This window comes from Somniosus microcephalus, chromosome 1 (assembly GCF_052327205.1).
Source record: "Somniosus microcephalus isolate GS21.2 chromosome 1, FLI_Smic_1.0, whole genome shotgun sequence".
Taxonomy (NCBI): domain Eukaryota; kingdom Metazoa; phylum Chordata; class Chondrichthyes; order Squaliformes; family Somniosidae; genus Somniosus; species Somniosus microcephalus.
The window spans coordinates 43,252,742-43,278,030 of NC_140987.1; positions in this window are offsets into that span (position 1 = coordinate 43,252,742).

Below are 25,289 nucleotides of genomic sequence, written 5' to 3' on the forward strand. Positions count from 1 at the left end.
CGAGGTCTCGAATGGAGACTGTGTCCTCCCGCCCGTCCGGGTACACCACGTAAGCATACTGCGGGTTGGCGTGGAGGAGGCTCACCCTCTCGACCAGGGGGTCCGCCTTATGGGTCCTCACGTGCTTCCGCAGTAGGACGGGACCTGGAGAAGTCAGCCATGTTGGTAGCGAAATCCCCGACGTGGACTTCCTGGGGAAGGAGAACATTCTCTCGTGAGGAGTGGCATTGGTGGGTGTACAGAGCAGCGACCGAATGGAATGGAGCGCCGCAGGGAGGACCTCCTGCCAGCGGGAGGTCGGAAGGCCCTTAGATTTTAAGTTTAAAAGGACTGCCTTCCAGACTGTCGCATTCTCCCTTTCCACCTGGCCGTTACCCCGGGGGTTGTAGCTGGTGGTCCTGCTTGTAGCAATGCCTCTCGCGAGCAGGTACTGCCGAAGTTCGTCGCTCATAAAAGATGAGCCCCTGTCGCTATGGATATAGCTAGGGAAACCGAACAAGGCGAAGAGGTCATTCAGACATTTAATGACCGTGGTACTGGTCATGTCCGAGCAAGGGATGGCAAACGGGAAACGGGAGTACTCATCAATTATATTGAGGAAGTACACATTGCGGTCAGAGGAGGGGAGGGGCCCTTTAAAATCGATGCTCAGCCGCTCGAAGGGGCGCGTGGCTTTGATCAGGCTCGCTCTGTCTGGCCTATAAAAATGCGGCTTGCACTCGGCACAGATCTGGCAGTTCCTGGTCATGGTCCTGACCTCCTCGATGGAGTAGGGCAGGTTACGGGATTTGATAAAATGGAAGAACCTGGTGACCCCCGGGTGGCAGAGGTCATTGTGGAGGGTCTGTAGCCTATCAACCTGCGCGTTGGCGCACGTACCACGTGATAGGGCATCTGGGGGCTCATTGAGTTTCCCGGGCCGGTACAAGATATCGTAATTGTAGGTGGAGAGTTCGATTCTCCACCTTAAGATCTTGTCATTCTTGATTTTGCCCCGCTGCTTATTATGAAACATAAAAGCCACTGAACGCTGGTCAGTGAGCAGGGTAAATCGTTTTCCGGCCAGGTAATGCCGCCAATGTCGCACGGCTTCCACAATGGCCTGGGCCTCCTTTTCGACAGAGGAGTGTCGAATCTCGGGGCCTTGGAGGGTCCTTGAGAAAAAGGCCACGGGTCTCCCCGCCTGGTTAAGGGTTGCAGCTAGGGCAAAGTCGGATGCGTCGCTCTCCACTTGAAAAGGAAGGGACTCATCCACAGCGTGCATTGTGGCCTTCGCAATGTCTCCTTTTATGAGAGTGAAGGCTGCACAGGCCTCTGCTGTCAGGGGGAAGGAGGCGGACTTGATGAGGGGTCGGGCTTTATCCGCATAGTTGGGCACCCACTGCGCATAGTAAGAGAAAAACCCCAGGCATCTCTTCAGTGCTTTCTGGCAGTGGGGGAGGGGGAGCTCCATAAGGGGGCGCATTCTATCGGGGTCTGGGCCGATGACTCCGTTCTCCACTACGCAGCCAAGAATAGCAAGGCGCGTAGTACGAAACATACATTTGTCTTTGTTGTATGTGAGATTCAGCCGCTGGGCCGTCCGGAGGAATTTCTCTAGATTAACGTCGTGGTCCTGCTGGTCGTGGCCGCAGATGGTGACGTTGTCTAGATATGGGAAAGTGGCCTGGAGCGCGTTCTGGTCAACCATCCGGTCCATCTCCCGTTGGAAGACAGAAACTCCGTTGGTGACGCCGAAGGGAACTCTGAGAAAGTGATAGAGCCGACCGTCAGCTTCAAAAGCTGTGTACTGGCGGTCCTCAGCCCTGATGGGGAGCTGGTGGTATGCCGACTTCAGATCAATCGTCGAGAACACCCGGTATTGTGCTATCTGATTGACCATGTCAGATATGCGGGGGAGTGGATATGCATCCAGCTGGGTGTAGCGGTTGATCGTCTGGCTGTAGTCAATAACTAGGCGCTGTTTGCCGCCAGCCTTCACCACCACCACTTGTGCTCGCCATGGGCTATTGCTGCTCTCGATAATCCCTTCCTTCAGGAGTCTCGCTACCTCGGATTTAATGAAACCCCTATCCCCGGCACTGTAACGCCTACTTTTGGTAGCGATGGGCTTACAGTCGCGGGTGAGGTTAGCGAACAAGGAGGGGGGGGAGACTTTAAGGGTGGAGAGGCTGCAAATGGCGCGCGGCGGGCGATTTAAAAACTGCTGGCTGCAGACTGTGAGAGGGGGGAGGGGTCCACCATACGCTAAAGTGACACTCTTAAGGTGGCACTGAAAATCCAACCCCAGTAGGACGGCAGCGCAGAGATGGGGCAGGACCAGAAGTTTAAAATTTTTGTATTCAGTACCCCGCACTGAAAGAGTCACCATACAGTAGCCACCGACGTCCGCTGACTGGGCTTTGGAAGCCATAGAGATGCGATGACGCGTCGGCAGGACCGGGAGAGAGTAACTGCGCACTGTGTCGGGGTGTATAAAACTCTCCGTGCTCCCGCTGTCAAAAAGGCAGGTAGTGGCGCGGCCGTTTACCGTAATGTCCATCATGGACCTGGACAGTTGATGCGGGAGAGATTGATCCAGCGTCACGGAAGCCAGCGTATGTTCAAGCGTGTCGATGCGGTCGTCCGATGAGGCGGTGGTGGAGTCCGGGTCCCCCGTAACCAAAGTCGGAGGCGTCCAAGATGGCGGACAAAATGGCGGCGCCCACGGTCCCCACGCGGCTGGGGGAGCCCAAGATGGCGGACAAGATGGCTGCGCCCACGGTTCGCACGCAGCGCTGCTGGCGTTAGCGGTCTTCCCTTTGCAGGCGCTAACGTAGTGACCTTTCTTCCCGCAGCCGGAGCAGGTAGCATTCTTCGCGGGGCAGCGTGCTCTAGGGTGTTTAGCTTGGCCACAAAAATAGCATTTTTGTGCCTTGGACATCGCTGCAGCAGTTGGAGGTGGCGGTCCCATGGCCCAAGATTGCGGCGTCCACGGCGCGGGGCGATGAGGGGAGAAAGCGTCCATATTTCTGTGGGCCGCGTCGAGCGAGAGCGCGAGGGACACTGCCTTTGTCAGGTCTATTTCACCCTTCTCCAGCAGCCTCTGCCGGGAGTAGTCGGACCTTAGACCCGCAACGAAAGCGTCTCGTATCAGTCCCTCCGCATGTGCCGCGGCCGATACTTCCTTGCAGTCGCAGCCGCGTCCGAGTACCCGCAGTGCCCGTAGGAAGGCTTCCACCGATTCCCCGGGCTGCTGTCTGCGAGATCTTAAAAGGTGCCTGGCATAGACCGTGTTAACCGGGCGTGCATACTGCCCTTTCAGTAGGTCGATAGCCGCCGCGTAGGTCGTCGCATCTTGGATTAAAGTATAGACTTGGTGGCTCACCTTCGAGGCCAGGATTTTCAGTTTATTTTCATCAAGAGTCACGGTCGAGGCTTCCAGATACGCCTCAAAGCAACGCAGCCATTGTGCGAATTTAGTCGACGAACCCGCTTCTTGGGGGTCTAGGTCCAGGCATGTTGGTCTGAGGGCTCGCAGCAGCGCCTGCTGCTCAGCGTTTTGCGCCATCGGTTGATCAGCATCCGCAGCCAACATTTAACTTTGGTAATAAAATTGATGCACTATCAATTGCTACAAAAGACTGGAGATTGAGTAAGTAATAAACAGGCTTTTATTACCAAAGAACAGAGCATGCCTCTTGGGGTTGCCTGGTATCCAAAAGGGCCGGAGGCTTCTGAGCAGCGACCTTTATACCCAGCCATGAGGGTGGAGCCAGGGGCGGAGTCAGCTGAGGCATGCACAGACAAGTACAACAATACTAACAACAGTGGTTTACCACACACCTATAGCAACCGATGGAAGCGGCGAACGGGATGTGGAGGAGACCGCTGTCTACGTCCACGAAGGAAGGTGGCCAGGGTGGCTGGGTTCCAATTCGTCTCAGTACTCCAACCAGACCGGGTTCACGTACGGGGAGGCCTCCCTCCTGTGCCCCAGGGTACAGGTCGTTACCACAAGGGTTAGCGTCACCGTAGGGAAACGTGTATGTTTAACGTGCAAGGGACACATTCCTTTGGATAGGTGGTGGTGGCTCAGAAAGCTGAGCAAAGATATGAGAGACCCCGCAGTCGAGTGGGAACGGTTGGGGAACAATACCCACCGGACGATTACAGGGACTCACGGAGGATTAAGTGTGTGTTGGGACAAGTGTTGGGAACCGGATCAAGTGATTTATATCTGTATGTGGGGGTCAGAGAGGGTCTGCCCCGCAGGCATATCCATCATTTTCCACCGGCAGTGGAGAGACGCTGGGAATGGGATGAGGTGGGATACCAGCCTGAAGGCGTGCGCGGTCACATTCTCCCCGATCCCAGTCAACGCCACTGAGCTTGTGACCCGCCCCCGTAAGCCCCTGCTCACGACCCAGGCAGCGAGGACACACAGGGAAGGGTGCCCCGCCACCACCAAGGGACCAGGGAATGGGCTGGTACTAGTGCCTATGGATCAGGTACTGTACCAGGGGGTACAGTGTGCGGTAGCCTCCGTGATTATAAATCTCACCGAGGTATATTTACCAGAGTGGTGCCCCAAAGAAACAGAGCAGCTATACCAGGCCCTATTAAAGGAGACGTTCAGGAAATTTTATGAGTTAGATTTTGCCAATGTCGACAAAACTGAACTGTACACCACACACCGTGAGTTTTTGGGTAATGCAGGGAGACAAAGAAGGGGAGTATGGAATGATGTTTTTACTGCGTTTAATACTGGGTCCTCTGAAATCAACAGTCTGGATGACATAGAGCTGCAGACCCAGATAAATGGTTTAAAAACACAGTTAAGGAAGATATTAATAGATGAGAACAAAGTAGTGGGCTCGGAGTTGCATGAGGACCAGGCCATGACGGTCCATTTAAAGGAGATTATAGCGGAGTTGGAGAAGCACGCAAAGAAGGCAAATGCCCTCATAAGGGAGGACAGAAATGCTTCTGACCAGGCTGCGCAGAACGAGATGTGCGTGCTGTATGGGGCATGGTTGCTGGGCGAGGGCCGCAGTAATCTGGAAGATTTAAAACAGGGTTTAGGCCCCTCCTGGATCAGCAACAAACACCTCGCAGCCCTCCATCCATTTGAGAATGCATAAAGCCCGTGCCAACTCCGGCTAGCTTCCGAAGCCTACCCAGTCCCAGAGGATTGTGGACGGTCCAACCACACCATCATGGGTATAGTAGTTAGGATGCCGGTCATGGGTAGGACAGCCCGACCCGTGCCGGTATACAGTGTTGAGAACATTGGAGTCATTCAAACGGGTGAACACATTCGTTTCACAGCGGTCCCATCTTAAGTCATAAAGTGGGAGCATGCTATGACAGGTACTGACCTTTCAGGGTGCCGGAGCCGGGGAGCACACATAATCCTGTGTCCCCAGCACTTGAACGCCTATTCAAAACCACAGAGCGGGTTCAGAGCTGCTGGCGTGAAACGTATAAATTGTACCATGGAGGCAATGGCACAAGGCCATGTTCCCCCGCAGGTAGCATATATAGGAGGTGGGACATATTGTGTCACCACAGGAACGCCCCATTACCAGCATGGACAACATAGCTGGTGTCCGGTTAGTGACAGCAGTTTCTGTTTTAAACCCAAGGCAGAAGTTCAAGTGGCCCAGGAACGAATTGTCCCCATTCCTGACCTCTCCACTGTTCACCTCACTGTAAAGGAGAATTTTACAAATTTGCAGAAGTATGTAGCGCATTTCGGCTATGAAATTGCCCCTCTCCCAGAACATCTTACCAAAATACTCAAAGCAGTTATCGTTTCACAGAAACATTTTTACACACTGGAGCAGAAAACAGTAGAGATAGGGGCTAAGATATTGGACATTGTGATCCCACCCTGGTGGGACATTTTCAGTAATATAGAGGTCCCTTCATGGATCAGACTGGCTTCCCACATTCTCGTGGTTTGCCATTTGGGGATAGTATTGTACCTAGTATGCACGCAGTGCAAGGGAAAGGGTCAGAATTCCGAAACCAAAGGACCTGGAAGGAACATTATGTTAAGATGGAGGGAGATACATATGTTTGAATTTGCTGTTTGTATCGTTGATTAAAGATTGTTGTTTTTTTATGTTCTTTTATTGTTTTTAATAAAGATTGTTCAAACGTGTTTGTAATAAAGATAATGTGTACCGAGTGGTGCAGGGGTGTCGGACCCCCTCCGTGCTTGGATGTGTGTAAACGACTGTAATATTATTCTATATATGCTTATGTACACTACATTTTTACAGAATGGGAAATGCATGTGTCGTGGGTACATTAGATAGATAATTACAGGGGAAGGTTGAATATGGAGGGTTGGAAATTTTGCTCACCCTATCGGGATGATACTTAAAGCAAGTTTAGTATCAACAGGGGGGAGTGTAAGTGCAGGGTTCTCAAAATTCCCGCACTCCCCGTAATTATGGATCAAGGGACCCTGTTTTGGACAAGTTATTAAAACCAGGGCACCCAAAATGGCTTCTGTTACCTCGTGACCAAAACTGACAGGATTTTTAAAACAAGGCTCTGCAGTCAAGCAGGCCCGGAGACGAAACTTAAAATGCAGGAATCTGTGAAACAGGACTCGCTGGAGCCAGCCAGACAAAGTAAATACAGAATATGCATTCATTCGACTTGAATCCAATCAAGCTAGAATGTGCCTATAATCGTGGCCATTAGTTTTCTGCATGTTTAATCGGTAACAGCTCACAGTAGCCATCAAGTTAGGATGGGGACAATTAAGTCTTATCCATGACAAACAACCAGGACATCGGGGCCATTAGACCCGGAGACAACCACTCCAAAAGTCATTAAAGTAAATGGTTGCAATCATTTAAACAAGCCCGTCAAAAGTTAAACAATGGACTGACCTGAATTGGCGCACAGATGAGTTGAAGAACGGGTATAATTGCAGGCCCATCAGTAGCAATCGCGCTCTTATCGCTCTTGACTCTGACCTCTTGCCTGTGGCCTTGGCCTGCTGCCGCTCGTACTCGCACCCTGGCCTCATGGTGGGTTCTCTTCTCGCTCCCCGCTCCGCTTAACAACCAAGGATGCCCATTACACCGGGGCCAAACGCGGGAGGAGAACAAAACCCAAGTTCAAAACCACACAGGACACACAGGCCACAAAGGGGCTGACGAGACGAGACGAGACGAGACGAAGAAGCAGGTAAACCGATAAGAGCAGAGAAGGGCAGCGAAAGGCGCATTGGTAAAAACCCAAACGCCTAGTTATAAGCTGGCGTTTGGTGAAGAAATTGGCAGTGCATGTATGGACACTGAGAATAAGTTGGCGTTTGAACATTGCGAATAAGCAGGCATTCGAAGAGTGGGTGGCAGCGCCCGTGATGAATATACTGGCGTTCGAAGGATGGGTAGTAAAATATTTTAGACGGTAAAGTCCGCCAATTGACTCTGACCGTAACATTGCCGCCGACGACCGCCCGAGGGAGAAGAAGAAGAAAACCCATCGCGACGAGATGACGACGGTAGCGGAGGAAAAGGGAGGGTGCTGATGAGCTTGAATTCCTGGCCCCTCATAGCTTAATCTAGTTAGGTATAGGGGGTGGGATAAGGATAAGGGGATTGTTAATGTAGTTGTTTTCCCTCGATGTGCCATGTGTTCCCCATTCCCATATAAGTGTAATTGTTTTATGCCTGTATTTCCATACCAGTAATTTTCTTAAGATTGTTGTATTCTGCCTTTAATAAAATTTTGGTTTCCTTGCACTAAGCCACTTGTCTACTCGATTTTCTGTATCGCCGCCTGTACCTAAGTCCAGTGTCTAGAACCCAGGGGTGTGGGAACGATTCGAACCGCTCAATAAGGGACAGTCAGAGGCGAAGCTGGCTGAGCACCACACACCACCCCCTACAGTACTCGCATTCTTCAAATGAGAGCTTGGGCTGTTGGGCCTATGTTGGGCCTAAGCCTGGAGTATAACGGTGTTTGCAGGTGTGTTGCTGGCCTACTAGTAAAGGAGGTCAATATTTCAATGTCATCTTCTTTTCAACCTTTCGGACTAAATTTTTTGGGATGTGATTCAATTGCTAATGCTGGCGTCATGCCTGCTACTATCCATCAGTACTGACCCTGCTGAAGCTTGCAATGTCACTGGGATGGCACCTAATTTGCGTGGGGCAGGTGGGCACAAGTGCTTCTGTGGGAGGCAGGAGACCCCGACCCGCCCCCCACCCCCCAAACCTGGTCATGTCCTCCTCTGCTCCCTCTGTTAGAGGGCCAATCTGCTTTTCCTTTTGAAAAATAAATGATACCAATTCTTTGAGGGTTCAGGCCACACATTCACCCATACGGAAGCTGGTACACCCAGATTCACTCACCACCCTTTACAAGGCAAGTTGGGTGCACCCGACTGGGTACAACCAGGTCTCCGCCATTTTCCAGAAGGTTCTGCTGGTCTTCTGCCAGAGTTAAGGTTGGCAGATCAGTAGAACAACCGAGGATTTTCGGCCCCAATACTTTAAATGTAAATTTTTGTTCATACAGCTGAAATACGTTCTGTTGCCACGACTTTCTGGGTCTTATTGTGCAAGAAAATGAGGTAGACATTTTTTCAGCAGGAGAAGACTTGTTGGAATTTTACTCGATAGAGCAGGTCTGTAACAAGCCCTTTCCTGGCCAAAATAAATAGGACACCTGTGAAAGGCGAAGTTTACTAAGAATTGGACAAGACATAAAGGATGGAGATAGCAGGAAAAATAAGCTACAGAGGAAAGAAAATAGTGAAGAGCTAAAATAAAGGTGGCCCTCCAAGCTTGGTGAATAGTGTAAGTTAACTCTATAAATGGCAGATTGAAGGCAATTCAAATGAATCATGAATGCCATATTTTTAAAGTGCAGGCCCATAAAATCCATTTCGGCATTTATATAGTGCCTTTAACATAGTTCAACATCCTAAGGCACGTCACAGGAGTGTTATCAGACAAAATTTGACACCGAGCACATAAGGAGACAATAGCACAGGTGGGAGGCAGGTTTCAAATCATAGAAAGTTACAGCACGGAAGGAGGCCATTTCGGCCCATCATGTCCGTGCCGGCCAACAAAGAGCTATCCAGCCTAATCCCACTTCCCAGCTCTTGGTCTGTAGCCCTGCAGGTTACAGCATCCCAAGTGCACATCCAAGTACTTTTTAAATGTGGTTAGGGTTTCTGCCTCTACCACCCTTTCAGGCAGTGAGTTCCAGACCCCCATCACCCTCTGGGTGAAGAAATTTCCCCTCAAATCCCCTCTAAACCTTCCACCAATTACTTTAAATCTGTGCCCCCTGGTTTTTGACCCCTCTGCTAAGGGAAATAGGTCCTTTCTATCCACTTTATCTAGGCCCCTCATAATTTTATACACCTCAATAAGGTTTCCCCTCAGCCTCCTCTGTACCAAGGAAAACAAACCCAGCCTATCCAGTCTTTCCTCATAGCTAAGATTCTCTACTCCCGGCAACATCCTTGTAAATCTCCTCTGTACCCTCTCTAGTGTAATCACATCTTTCCTGTAATGTGGTGACCAGGACTGCATGCAGTACTCTAGCTGAGGCCTAACTAGTGTTTTATACAGTTGAAGCATAATCCCCCTGCTCTTGTATTCTATGCCACAGCTAATAAAGGCAAGCATTCCATATGCCTTCTTAACCACCTTATCTTCCTGGCCTGCTCCATTCAGGGATCTGTGGACATGCACTCCAAGGTCCCTTTGTTCCTCTACACTACTCAGTGTCCTACCATTTAATGTGTATTCCCTTTCCTTGTTAGCCCTCCCCAAATGCATTAGCTCACACTTCTCCGGATTGAACTCCAATTGCCACTGTTCTGCCCACCTGACCAATTTATTGCTATCTTCCTGCAGTCTACAGCTTCCTTCTTCAGTATCAACCACACAGCCGATTTTAGTATCATCTGCAAACTTCTTAATCATACCCCAGGTTATTCAAGTCTGGATCATTGATATACATCACAAAAAGCAAGGGACCTAGTACTGAGCCCTGCAGAACCACACTGGAAACAGCCTTCCAGTCACAAGAGCACCCGTCAACCATTACCCTCTGCTTCCTGTCTACGAGCCAGTTTTGAATCCAACTTGATACTTTGCCCTGGATCCCATGGGCTTTTAACTTCGTGACCAGTCTGCCATGTGGAACTTTATCAAAAGCCTTGCTAAAGTCCATATACACTATATCAAATGCGCTACCCTCATCTACCCTCCTTGTTACCTCCTCAAAAAATTCAATCAAGTTTGTCAGGCACGACCTTCCCTTAACATATTCGTGCTGACTATCCTTGATTATTCCGTGTCTTTCTAAATGAAGATTTATCCTGTACTTCAGTATTCTTTCCAATAATTTTCCCACCACCGAGGTTAGGCTGACTGGCCTGTAGTTACTCGGTCCATCCTTTTCTCCCTTTTTAAACAAGGGTACCCCATTCGCAGTCCTCCAGTCCTCCGGCACCACACCTGAAGCCAGAGAGGATAGAAAAATTATGGCCAGGGCCTCTGCTATTTCCTCTTTTGCTTCACTTAACAGCCTGGGATACATTTCTGATGCGCCTTCAATAACCACAAAACTAGAAGTTATAGGCTTAAACAAGTTGGCTTTTAATCACTAAGATCAGAGCTAACATCTCAACACACTGGCTGGCTCACAGGAATGAGTCATACAGGTTAGTCAGGAAAGAGGAAGTGAAACTATACACCGTGTGGGGGAGGGTAATATACATGAGTGCAAAACGAATACAGGCAAGAACGAATACAGGCAAGAACAAACAGATTTCATTACAATTTCATTCGGGCCTTGGGATTTAACCACTTGTAAAGCTGCTAAATCCCTTAATACTTCATCTCTCACTATTTTTATTTCATCTACTATTTCACACTCCTCCTCCCTGATAGCAATGTCTGCTTCGCCCCTCTCCTTTGTCAAAACACCCGCAAAATATTCATTAAGAACCCTATCGACGTCTCCCACCTCCACACACAGATTACCCTCATGATCTCTAATAGGTCGTACCATTTCTTTAGTTATCCTCTTACTCTTAATATATTTATAAAACTGCAGTATATGTGCCTTGAAGTCAGAACTACTTTTTACAGCTCCTGTATACTGTAGTACCGGCATTGACCACACCGGTATATAAGCTGTGCGCATCCCTCTGTACCCCAGTCTAGAGGTTACCCTCCTCCAGTAAAGACCTGTTATTTGTTAATGTACAGCATCCGTGTGATTATTTATCCACTGAACCACAGATCTAACAGTGGCGACGAGTGTCGATTCGAATCTACCTGCAACATTAAAAAAAAAATAGTCGAGTTCAGGAACACGGGCGTCGACCGCGAGCAACTGCCCAGCAGTCAGGCAGAGATCCAACTTCGCTGGGGAGGCTGTGGAGAGCCGGGCTTGGTTCCCCAGCCACAACGAGCAGTAAGAGACTGACGACAGTTCCAGAGCAGACCCTTCCCAAGCAGCGGCGGCTGGAGCCGACCAACGGCAGAGAGAGAGCCGAGCAGCGTCGACGGGGTAAGAAAGAGGGTGAAGAGAGCGGGGCGCAGCCGGGGGTTGATCACCGAGCGGCGTCGAGGAAATACTGCAAACCGGAGAGAGAGAGGGTAAGAAACAGCCGGGTTCCAGACTGAGCAGCGTCGACAAAGATCAAGAGAAGAACGCGCAGAGCACAGCCAGGGATCACGGGCTGATCAGGGTCCGTGGGGTGAAGCAAGGGGAGACGCCATTGAGCTGCGGAGAAGCAGGGAGAGCGCGGGAGACGCCATTGAGCCGTTGAGAAGCAGGGAGAGCGCGGGAGGCGCCATTGAGCCGCGGAGAAGAAGGAAGAGCACGGGAGATGCCATTTTGCGAAGCCGCAGCTGAGAAGACGGGCGAGCGCGGGAAGGAATGAAAGCGCGGGAGACGCCATTTTGTGCCAGCGGAGAAGCGCCATTGGTGATAGTTAACGCACAACCAAGGATGCCGAAGAGTGGCAGTATCTCTACGTTCGACAATGAAGTCAAAGATTGGGCGACATATGTGAAATGTATTGAGGTGTACTGCAGGGCGAATGAAGTGCCAGATGCTGATAAAGCACTGGTTCTGTTAAATTCCATGGGTGCAAAAACTTATGGGTTACTACGAAATCTAATAACCCCAGAGAAGCCGGTAAACAAGAATTTTGAAAGCATAGTAGAAATCCTACAGGACCACTTAAACCCCACACCGTTGCTGATAGCAGAACGATTTAAGTTCCATAAAAGGAACCAACACAAAGATGAAAGCAATGCTGAGTACCTAACAGAAATGCGCAAGCTATCGAAATACTGCCAGTTTGGAGCGGGACTAGCAGACACGTTAAGGGACAAGTTTGTGTGTGGGCTACAAAGTGAAGGAACCCAGAAACGGCTTCTGTCAGAAAAGAACCTTACGCTGGACAAAGCTTTCAGTATGGCAGTGTCACACGAAGCAGCCGCAAGGGGCACTGCAGAGATACAACGGAGACCGCAAGAATATGGCACCAACGAAATGACCTATGGAACAGGGAAGTGCTATCGCTACGGCAGAACAACACATGACCAGAAAGATTGTTGGTTCAAGGACCAAGTGTGCAGAAAGTGTGGGAAAGCAGGACACATAGCAAGAGTCTGCAGGTCTGGGAAGAAAACCAACAGTGAGAAATCTCCACAGAAGTACAAAAAGGTACACCAGGTGATGGACAGTGGTTCAGACGAACAGAAAAGTGACACAGACTCCGGAAGCAAGGAGCTGGGTTGTCTGAAACTACATAATGTAACCGAAATGGAGGATCACCAGACTATCTGGGTTACACTCAAGATAGACGGAGTCCAAGTGGAAATGGAATTGGACACAGGGTCCGCTCTAACAGTTATAAATCAAAGAGACTACAAGCGGCTATTTTCACACATACCCTTGAAAGCTACAGAAATTGTCTTGAAGACGTATACGGGGCAAAAAGTCTACCCCAAAGGGAAAATAAGGGTGAAAGTGACATATAAAGGTCAGGAAATACCTAAAATGGATATATATGTATTGCCAAATGGAGGACCACCACTGCTAGGACGTGAATGGATCCGGAAGATACAATCAGATTGGCATTCCACACAGGCACTGAAGGTTGAGGCCAAAACGGATGACGACGTCACACCTGGACGACTGTCAAAAATGCTAACTGACGCAAAAGAAGTGTTCCAGGAGGGACTAGGAACACTAAAAGGAATAACAGCAACAATTAAAATAGAGGAAAATGCAAGCCCAAAGTTTCTGAAGGCCAGACCAGTGCCTTATGCGATCAGACCAGCGGTTGAAGCAGAGCTGGAAGGGTTAGAACGTTCAGGAGTACTGTCCAAAGTGGACTGGAGCAAGTGGGCTACACCCATCGTTCCTGTAATGAAGAGGTCATTGAGTAATACGCCCGGGGAACCAAAGAAGGTCCGCATCCGTGGGGATTTTAAGGTGACAGTGAACCCAGTCCTTCACACGGTGCAATATCCGCTTCCACGAATTGAGGATATTTTCGCCTCGCTATCTGGTGGTAAACGCTTCACCAAAATTGATCTAGCCCAGGCGTACTTGCAAATGGAGGTAGAAGAAGCTTCGAAACATTACCTTACGATCAACACCCATAAATGTCTCTATCAATACAATCGGCTGGTGCTTGGAGTAGCCTCGGCTCCGGCTATCTGGCAAAGGGCGATGGATCAGGTCCTGTGAGGGATTCCAGGGACCCAGTGTTATTTGGACGACATCTTGGTCACGGGTGAAAATGACGGTGATCACCTCGCTAACTTGGAGAAGGTGCTCGCCAGATTAAAGGAATATGGGCTACGAGCTAATCGCCACAAGTGTGAGTTTTTCCAGAAACAGATCTCGTATTGCGGCCACGTCATCGATGAAGAGGGGTTACATAAGTCCCCTGACAAGATTGAGGCAGTAGTCAAGGCTCCAGCACCGGAAAATGTGTCACAACTGAGGTCATTCCTCGGGCTGGTAAACTATTACCACAAGTTCTTACCAAATTTGTCTACGGTATTAAACCCGCTGAACACCCTACTGCAAACAGGGGTACCATGGAAGTGGGATGACGAACGTAGACGAGCTTTCCAGAAGTATAAAGAATTGATCACATCAAAAGAGGCGTTGGCCCATTTCAACCCAGCACTACCAATTTGTTTGGCATGTGATGCATCACCCTACGGCATTGGAGCGGTGCTGTTGCACAAATTCCCTGATGGGTTGGAGAGGCCAGTGGCCTTTGCGTCTCGGTTACTAACCTCAGCCGAGCGCAACTACGCCCAGATTGACAGGGAGGCCCTCAGCCTAGTATGGGGAGTAAAAAAATTCAACCACTATCTGCATGGGCAGAAGTTCACCTTGCTGACTGACCACCAACCACTTGTCTCCATCTTTAATCCTAAGAAGGGCGTGCCAGTAATGACTGCACAGCGGTTACAAAGATGGTCCCTGTTTCTAGGGGTGAATCAATATGAAATAGAATATAAAGGCACGAAACAGCATGGGAACGCTGATGGGCTATCGCGCCTGCCACTGCCTATTGTGGAGGAAGCACCAGCAGTGGACCCTATCGAGATATTTTATTCGTCGATATTTGAACGATTGCCAGTAACAAACGCGGATATAGAGAAGGAGACCCGCAATGATCCGACGCTGTCATGGGTATATGAATTGGCGGTGAGGGGATGGCCAACACATGGCGACTCACTATTGCCGGCATTCTCATCCAGAAGAGAACAGCTGTCAGTATGCCAGGGGACAGTGATGTGTGGATCCAGAGTGGTGATTCCACCCAAGTTAAGGGAGAGAGTGCTAAATGAGCTACATGAAGGTCATCTGGGGGGAGTGAAAATGAAAAGCCTAGCTAGGGCTTATGTGTGGTGGCCGGGAATCGATCAACAAATCGAAGACCTAACTAAGAGCTGCTTAGGATGACAGAAAGTCCAAAATGCACCACCACATGCCCCTCTACACCCATGGGAGTGGCCTTCCTCTCCTTGGCAACGGGTGCACATTGATTTCGCTGGTCCATTCATGGACTCAATGTTCTTAATAGCAGTGGATGCTTATTCAAAGTGGCCTGCGGTGATAAAGATGTCTTCAACCACTACAGAGAAAACGATTGCAGTCCTACGGACCATATTTGCCAGAAACGGGTTGCCAGAGCAAATCTGCTCTGATAATGGACCACAGTTTGTGTCCGATGAGTTCCAAAAATTCATGAAAAGGAATGGGGTAAGGCATCACACACCCACCCCGTATCATCCAGCCACCAATGGATTGGCTGAGAGGTTCGTACAAACCTTTAAGAAGGTGATAAAGGCCATGTGCGACGAGGAAATTCCACTACAGCATAAGATGGACAATTTCTTATTAGCCTACCGAAACGCGACACATGCAGTTACCAACCAGACCCCGGCCATGATGTTCTTTAACCGAAGGTTGAGATCTCGTCTGGACTTGCTCAGACCAAATGTGCGAAGAAATGTTGAGGAGAAACAATTCCAGCACATCAACGAAAAGCCGACAAGGAGCTTCAATGTAGGGCAACCAGTCTTGGCCCGGGACTATTGAACAGAGAAGTGGCAACCCGGAACGATATGTACAAGGCAGGGGCCATTAATGCACACAGTGGATGTCGGGGAGAACATTGTGAGACGCCACGTCGATCAGATCTTAGCAACACAGGAATGCGTCAACCTCATGTCTCGAGTACCTGGTGATGAACCCGGCATACTGGTAGCATCTACTTCAGACCCAGTAGCAGTGGAACCTGATGAACTACCCAATGAAAAGGGGTCAGAATCGCCTCTGCACCAAGAACAAGAACCTCTGGAAAGGCGCTATCCCGAAAGGGTCAGGAAGCCGCCCCAAAGACTGAATCTATAAATGGACTTTTGTTATTGAATGTAGATGTAAAAATGTAATTGTTATTTGAATATTAAGGGGGTATTATTAATCTAAAAAGGGAGGAATTGTAGTGTATGTGCCTTTAAGTCAGAACTACTTTTTACTGCTCCTGTATACTGTAGTACCGGCAGTGACCACACCGGTATATAAGCTGTGCGCATGCCTCTGTACCCCAGTCTAGAGATTACCCTCCTCCAGTAAAGACCTGTTATTTGTTAATGTACAGCATCCGTGTGATTATTTATCCACTGAACCACGGATCTAACAAAAACATCTTTGGGTTTTCCTTGATTTTACTTGTTAAGAATTTTTCATGCTCTCTCTTTGCTTTCCTAATATCTTTTTTAATTGCACCCCTGCACTTTCTGTACTCCTCTAAAGATTCTGGAGTATTTAGCCCTCGGTATCTGTCATACGCCTCCATTTTTTCTTTATGCTACCCTGTATGTCCCTAGACATCCAGGGGGCTCTAGATTTGTTCGTCCCACCTTTTTCCTTTCAGGGCACATATTTGGTCTGAACCCTCCAGATCTCTTCCTTGAAAGCCTCCCACTGCTCTGACAATGATTTACCTTGAAGTAGCTGTTTCCAGTCCACTATGGCTAAATCTCCTCTGAGCTTCGCAAAATTTGCTTTTCCCCAATTTAGAATTTTTATTCCTGGTCTATCCTTGTCGTTTTCCATAACTACCTTAAATCTAACAGAATTATGGTCACTAGCACCAAAATCTTCTTCAAAGGCCAAGGAACCGAGGATAACTTGCTTCCACATTAAAAATGAGTTCGCAGCTGACTGGTTAGTCCAATGCGGGACCTACAGTCTCTGTCACAGGTGGGGCAGATGGTGGTTGAAGGGGCGGGTGAGTCGGGTGCTTGGGTTGACGTGCGCTCCTTGTGCTGCCTGCGCTTGGCTACCGCTTGCTCCCGGCGAAGATACTCGAGGTGTTCGGCGCCTTCCCGGATGCTTCTCCTCCACTTTGTGCGGTCTTGGGCCAGGGATTCCCAGGTGTCAGTGGGGATGTTACACTTTTTCAAGGAAGCTTTGAGGGTGCCCTTGAAGCATTTCCTCTGCCCGCCTGGGGCTCTCTTGCCGTGCCGGAGCTCCGTGTTGAGCGTTTGTTTTGGGAGTCTTGTATCAGGCATGCGGACAATGTGACGCATCCATTGGAGCTGATCGAGCGTGGTCAAAGCTTCGATGCTGGGGATGTTGGCCTGAGCAAGAACACTGACGTTGGTGCGCCTATCCTACCAATGGATTTGCAGGATCTTGCGGAGGCAGCGTTTGTGGTATCTCTCCAGTGCTTTGAGGTGCCTGCTGTACATAGTCCATGCCTCTGAGGCATACAGCAGAGTGGGTATCACTGCTGCTCTGTGGACCATGAGCTTAGTGCTGGGTTTGAGGTCCTGGTCTTTAAAACTCTCTTCCTCAGGGACCGAAGGCTGCACTGGCACACTGAAGGCGGTGTTGGACTTCGTCATCGACATCTGCCCTTGTTTACAGTAGGCTCCCGAGGTATGGAAAGTGGTCCACGCATCCCCACTGATATGCCTTCTACCTGCCCAGCTTCATTCCCTAAAACTAAGCCCAGAACCGCCCCCTCCCTTGTTGGGCTTGCTACATAGTGGCTAAAAAAGTTCTCCTGGATGCATTTTAGGAATTCCGCACCCTCTATACCCTTCACACTAATTTTATCCCAGTTAATATTGGGAGTATAATAATAATAAGTGTCTTATAGGAGGAATGAGAGATGGAGAGGCAGAGAGGTTTTGGGAGGGAATTCCAGGGCTTAGGATCATGGTTGCTGAAGGCACGGCCGCCAATGGTGGAGTGATGAAAATAGGGGATGCGCAAGAGGCCAGAATTGGAGGAATGCAATGTTCTCGAAGTGTGGTAGGATCTGGAGGAGGTTACAGAGACAGCGATTTGAACACAAGAATGAGAATTTAAAAATCAATGCGTTGCTGGAGCCAATGTAGGTCAGCGAGCACAGGGGAACTGGCTGAACGGGACTTGGCATGAATTAGGATGCAGTCAGCAGAGTTTTGGATGAGCTCAAGTGTACAGATATGAGCAGGACAGTGAGAACAAAGAAGGAGATCATCACAGAAAGATAGATAATCTGGAAAACAGATGCCGAAAAAAAATCTGATATATTGCCGGCCTGTTTGAAGGAAATATGATTGCACGGAGCCCCACTGAGTTTGTTCAGAAACTTCTTCGGTTCGTTGGCCCACTTGCAAAGGATGGAGCATAAAGCGAACAGATTGTGATGGCAGCCCAAAGCCATCATTGGTGGAGGTGCCTCAAGTGATGGGAGAGTGACTTTTGAAAATAGATTGGCTTTTGGAAGAGTAAAATAGTTGACCTACAATAGAACTGAAATTGAACTCCACCAGGAATTTTCAGTGCTGTTTCTGAAGGCAAAAAGAAATGCCTTTCTTAAAAGTTAAGGGCTCTCTGAGGGCTATGGGTGTGCAGTGCACTTTGTAGCCAACATGTGCCAAAATACGTTCCCATTGAAAAATCTTCTCAACACAAACGGAATTTGAACATTGATATGGATATAAAATTTGAAGGGCGTCTTAACCTCAATGGCGGGCTAGCTGAGGGATGCATTAAATTGGTGTTTGTACTGCTATTTTGCAAGAAGCCTGAGGGGTAAGTGAGCAGATGCTTTGCCCTCCCGTGAGGGAGGAACACATGGTTAGGTGTATTTGTTATAAAGAATGTCACTATGAAGCTTTCTGAATGTTCGTTTCTGTGTTAGTACTATATTTGGGACAATTCTTATCGACTGTTGAGCAATAGCTATCAAGAACAACTGACAGAATTCTAAACGTATCTACTGTTCAGATGTAGCTGTGAAAGCAGGCAATTTATTTTATCTTCTTTTGGTATTTTACGTTTGAAATTGAGTCTGTTTGAAAAAAAAAAGGGCCTGTTTTCTTTTCTGCATGTACTGGAAGTGTGCTCCACTGGACTGCTTCCCTTACAGCATCAATTTCCTGTTTTGCCTCACTTGCTGTTTGTGGGACCTTGCTGTGCACAAATTGGCTGCCTCGTTTCCGACATTAGGAACTGTGCTGGGTCCACTATTGTTCACCATTAACACAAACGATTTGGACTCGGGAGTCGGAAGTACAATTTCACAATTTTGCAGATGACACCAAATTGGGGGGGGGTGGCGGTGTAGTTAATACAGAGGAAGACTGCGACAAAATACAGGAAGACATAAATAGACTTGCAAAATGGGCGTGTAATTAGCAAACGGACTTCAATATGGATAAGGGGAGTTAACGGCCGCCAAAAATGTTGGCGCTGGCTAGACTGATAAATTGGCGCTGGGGACTAATTACAGTGTAACGCCGTCCTGGTGGTGTTGTCCCAGCAGCAGGCCTCAATGTGGCGTTGCCTTAGCGACGTTGCTGCTTCAGCAGCCTCTGAAAGCGAGGCTGTGATTTCACAAAGCATTGTGGGATTCTTAAAAGGGCTTCTGAAGTGGAAAAAATTAAAAATGATGTCAAAACAAGCAGTTTTTAGCTCTTACAGTTCAACAGCCTTCTGAAAAAAAATTAACATTAAAAAGAATTCCCAAATGGGAGTCTTCAGCTCTTGAAGCTGAATTCTCTTCCGCACCTAGAAAAATGGGAAAAGTGCTTCAGCGTTAACACAAATGGCTCAGCGAGCCAAGGAAGGGGCACCCAGGGTCTCGCATGCAGTACTCCTGCTTTGTGCAGGGGGGTCAACACTGCAAGACAGGTCCTCTACCCACAGGGGCCAGGAGGACCTCCAGAAGGAAGGATGTGGGACCAGGTCACCGAGGCCGTCACTGCCAGCAGTGTCGCCACCACCACCTGGCTCCAGTGCCCAAAGAAGCTTCAAGATCTTAGACCACTGGTCTAGGTCAGTGAATGCATCTTCAAAAACCGTCTCCTACCAACTGCACCGTTAGCCTCACACACTTCTCAATGCACGCCTCCATCCAACCCAATCACTCATCTACCAACAATCTCTACCATTCAGGAGGCACACTTCTGATTCCTAGTTTCACCTCACCCCCTTGGAGGAGATGGTGCAGGCCATTCTTGGCAGGGGCATGGCTGAGCCCTTGGCCAGCGGCGGGGCTGAAAGGATACATCCTCATACGTTATCCTCCTTTTCACATGCACCTCTTGGGAGTCTCCGATCGCAGGGATGGGTTAGGCAGAGACGCTGGTTCGAGGAGGTAAGTGTAAAGGCACTTACCTCCTGGATCCAGCAGTCCTCGTCTTCCATTAGCTAGCAGGTTTCATGAGGCAGGGTTAAATTTTAAATGGTGGTTAAATCTGAGGTATGCCAGCCTCATTATAATATTTAAATGGGTGACCTGCCTCCTGGGAGCATGTTGGCTGTCCACCCAAATCCAGTCTCCATTAAAACTGGAATCATGGACTCTTACAGCTCAGAAGGAGGCCATTTGGCCCATCGCGCCTCTTTGAAAGAGCTATTCAATTAGTCCCACTCTCCTGCTCTTTCCCCATAGCCTTACAAATATTTCACCTTCAAGTATTTCTCCAATTCCCTTTTGAAAGTTGCTATTGTATCTGCATCCACCACTTTTTCAGGCAGTGCATTCCAGATCATAACAACTCGCTGTGTAAAAAAAATTCTCCTCATCTCACCTCTGGTTCTTTTACCAATTACCTTAAATCTATGTCTCTGATTACCAAGCCTTCTGCCACTGGAAACCATTTCTCCTTATTTACTCTGTCAAAACCCTTCATGATTGTGAACACTATTTCATGAATTTATCTCAATATCCAGATAATTTATGTAGATTAGAAACAATGGGAGACAAGCATTGACCTTTTTGTGACTGCACTCCACATTTCCACACCCCACCCTCAGCCTAATACAATTCTCGGGAGTACTTTTTGTTTTCTACTTTGTAACCAGTTTTTTTATTCAGTCTCGTGGATTCCTGTGGCTTTTGCTTTAATTAGAAATCTTTCATTTGGAACTTTGCCCAAAAGACTTCTGAAAGTCTAAGTAATTTCATAACATGATATAGACAGGGAGAGCATCCAGCTGGATGAAAACTGCCTACATCTGTGGGCTTGTGACCCAAAATAAGCACACATTCTGAAGAAAAGAGGGTAAGATTGTGGAAAAAAGGAAAGACTTTCATTTATATAGCGCCTTTCATGACCTCAGGACATCCCAAAGTGCTTCACAGCCAATGAATTACAATCAATGTTGTAATGTAGGAAATGTGGCAGCCAATTTGCACACAGCAAGCTCCCACAAACAGCAATGTGATAATGACCAGATAATCTGTTTTTTGTTATGTTGATTGAGGGATAAATATTGGCCCGGACACCCAGGGAGAACTCCCCTGCTCTTCTTCGAAATAGCGCCATGGGATTTTTTACGTCCACCTGAGAGAGCAGACGGGGCTTCAGTTTAACATCTCATCTGAAAGACGACACGTCTGACAGTGCAGCGCGCGCTCAGTACTGCACTGGAGTGTCAGCCTAGATTTTGGTGCTCAAGTCACTGAAATGCAGGCTTGAACCCACAACTTCCTGGGTTAGAGGCATGAGTGCTACCAACTGAGCCACTCTGGAACAATATACATTGCTGCTCAGGTAGAAAAACAAATAATTGTAACTCTAGACATTTCTATTGTTCATGATCTTAATTATTACCGTCTTTACAGACCAACAATAATTTCTCACTGCAGATTTCCCCTACTGTGTCCGCGTCATTCTAGATGGCAACTCCCTTAGTTCACACCAATCGTCTTCCATACAACTGCGTGCAACATAACAGAGCAACGTAAACTCGAGGAACAGCACCTCATCTTCCGATTAGGCACTTTGCAGCCTTCCGGACTCAATATCGAGTTCAACAATTTCAGATCATAACCTCGGCCCCTTTTACATTTTTACTTATATTTTTTATCCACCCCTTTGTTTTGGGTTTTCCCTCCCCCACCCTTTCCTTTTTTTCTCTCCCACATGGCAGCTGTCTCTCATCCTGCCAGTACACTTCACACCTAATCTGAGCCATCTTTTGTCTCCACTGTCCTATTACCAGCTTGTCTGGTTTTGAATACCTCTTAATGTCTCTTTACTTCTTTTGTTCTATCGCAGCCCTGCCTTCGATCTATTTCATTTCCTTTCCAGTTTTGAAAAAGGGTTCACCCGAAACGTCAACTCTAATTTCTCTCCATGGATGTTGCCTGGCCTGCTGAGTTTTTCCAGCATTTTCTGTTGTTATAACAGAGCCCATTGTTTGACAGATAACTTCATCTTACAGGACTAACATACAATACCCCTTAGGCTCCACCTGCATCAATCAGAAGTCATCATGCCTTTGCATCAGTGGTATTTACTGTACCATGTGCAAGATGTACTCATCCGTGTACGATAAAATGATTGCCAGATGCCTTGCAGGTGGTTTCAGGGAGCTAAAGCTAAAGGCTTTTGCAAGCCTTCTTCACGTTGCCAAACCGTGATTTGCATGAACTTTCTGCCTCTGTTTTTCAGTGAGATGCCCGTGACATGCAAGCAACAGCAAAAAAAACTCTACATTTGCTCCTAAATTATATAATTATATTGGGCCAGAATTTGGGGTCGGAGGCGTACCTCCGGAGTACGCCTCAGACCCGATAAAAAAATCCACACCTACCTTCAGGCTCCCAGTCTTCGGAGACTTCGGGTCCTGGGCCTGCGTAAAGGCCCACAGCTCCCAGGGACGCAGGCGGTTCGGAAGCATCCCTGGGATCACGTGAGCCGGGTCCTCCAATCAGAAAGGAGAGTTCCTCATACGCTTTCAGGCATTCCATTGACGAACGGAATCTCCATTAGCATATGAGCAATCTCCAAATAATTAAATAATTTATACAACTGGAATAAAAATAAACATTCCCATTTTCAATTTTAATTAAAAGTCCCTTCAGTGTGCTGCATTTACAATAAAAATGTAACTTTTTGAAAAATAATTTATATATTTTAATCTGGGCCAAAATTTACATAAACTAATTTTAAATGTTTGTGTATGATGTTTTTTAATTAAAAATTTTTAATTTAAGATTTATATTAACCCTTACACTGGTAAAAGCGGGTCCTGCTCCTGCTTTTAGCAGGCGTAAGGGTTTTGTGGGCATTTGCTGGGCAGTACTTGGGCAAATAGCCCCTGTCTGCGCCAGTGAAAGTGATTTTTGGGTAGGGGCAGTAGATCTGTCAAGGCACTTGCAGAAACTCGGAACTTGCAGGGCCTTTTACAATGCTTACGACGGCGTACACGAAATCCAGGCCAATATATTTTCCAGTTATTTCTTCCACTATATAAAAATCTAACTCTATATTCCTCTACTCCTTCCCTATCAGCATTTCTATCTTTTCTGCTGATTAAAATTGATGCTCATTGTAACCTGCTTTTTGTTCATAATTAAGTTCTTCTGTCATTGTGATTTTTCTTATCCCTGTTAACTACCTTATTATTCATCCAGTTTCACCAATTATAGCTAAAGAAAGAGGCATCACGTTGACCCACTTTCTATTGGCTAACTCTGGATCAGGTTGTGTAATGATATCAATTTTAATTGGCGCACACCAGGTAAATTAACTGATTTGGTCGAAATGGTGGCCTGGTTTTAATCGAAGATATAGCGCTGACTGGAATAGTAGGGATGACTGATGGATGTGCTGAAATTTTAATTTTACATTTTAATAGGTACAGCTGGGCCAGGCTGCCATTTTGAGAAATACTGCTTCGATTCCTACTGGTATGGCTGCAGTGCATGGTCATTTTTTGAAAAGACGGCAATGGATATTTTAAAAGTGAGATCCGTGATTCAATGAAAGCAAATCCAGTCGACAAAGGTTCTTTGAGAGGCAATAACATGTAAAAGAAATGCAAAGGGCGCTAAGACTGAATAAGTGGCAGAGTGAATTTAATTGCCTTTATGACTTAGTGACTGTCCCACCCCCTCAACTACACAACTTCCATTTATACAGCATCTTTAACATAGTGAAGGCGCTTCACATGAGCGTAATAAGACAACAATCGACACTGAGCCAAAGAAAGAGGCTGACTTAAGAAAACTACTAGGCACTTGATCTAAGCGTTAAACAAAGCTTTAATCAACTGTTTTACAACATGGAGGTCTAGTTGTGTCCTTCACTAGTTCCTGTTAAGAATGTCCTGCGCAAGCTGGGTCCATGCCCGAGTATTTATACTCTCCATGGACAGCGCCACCCGCAGGCCGCTCAGTATTATTTCATAAGTCTTTCTTTCATGAATGACTGATTCATGTCAAAGGTGTTAGGACAGGCCGAGGCAAGTTTTAAGGAGAGTCATAAAGGAGGAGAGAGAGAGATAGATGTAATGGCGAAGAGGTTTAGGGAGGGAGTTCCAGAGGTTAGGGCTAGCCAGCTGAAGGTACAGCCGCCAGTTGTGGGGCAAAGGAAGTAGGAACGGACAGAAGGTGTGAAATGGAGGAATGCAGACTTCGTGAAGGGTTGTAGGGCTGGAGGAGATTACAGCAATGGGGAGGGGCAAGGCCATGGAAGGATTTGAACACGAGTTAGAGAATTTTAAATCCAATGCAGGTCAGCTAGCACAGGAGTGATGAGTGAATGGGTCTTGGTCCGAATTTTGCTCATTGGAAATAATTACAAATGGTTTAACTAAAGATGTCATTGTTTTTGTACCTCCCATCTCCAACGCCCGTCCACCCCATCCCCGTCCCCCCACCGCCCATACAATTTTTTTTTGATCAAGTAGAAAAAGAAGGAACCGAATGCACGATTAAATCTTTCTTACAGAACAGTTGGTTTATGCATCTTGCTTCAAAGCAAAATATATAGTTTATGAACGTTATTTCTACAGATGTTTCTGCTGACACGTTACGAGCAGATAAAAGTCAACTGGCCTGACTTTTCTTTGTTCAGAACTGCTGTCGACTGCATTGGGCACAAGACGAAAGGTAACATTCTCGTACAGTAAAGATAGAAACACTTGTATTTGTTTCTTCGTGACATCCAACTGACATTCACTGGTAAACTCTCAACTAGTCATATTGCAAGAGACATTTTGTGTGACGGGAGACCAGTCTTATCTTACAGGTGGAGGCTGTCTCTAGTGTCTAGTGTCTCTAATGTTGCCGGGAGTAGAGAATCTTAGCTATGAGGAAAGACTGGATAGGTTGGGTCTGTTTTCCTTGGAACAGAGGAGGCTGAGGGGAGACCTTATTGAGGTGTATAAAATTATGAGGGGCATAGATAAAGTGGATAGAAAGGACCTATTTCCCTTAGCAGAGGGGTCAAAAACCAGGGTGCACA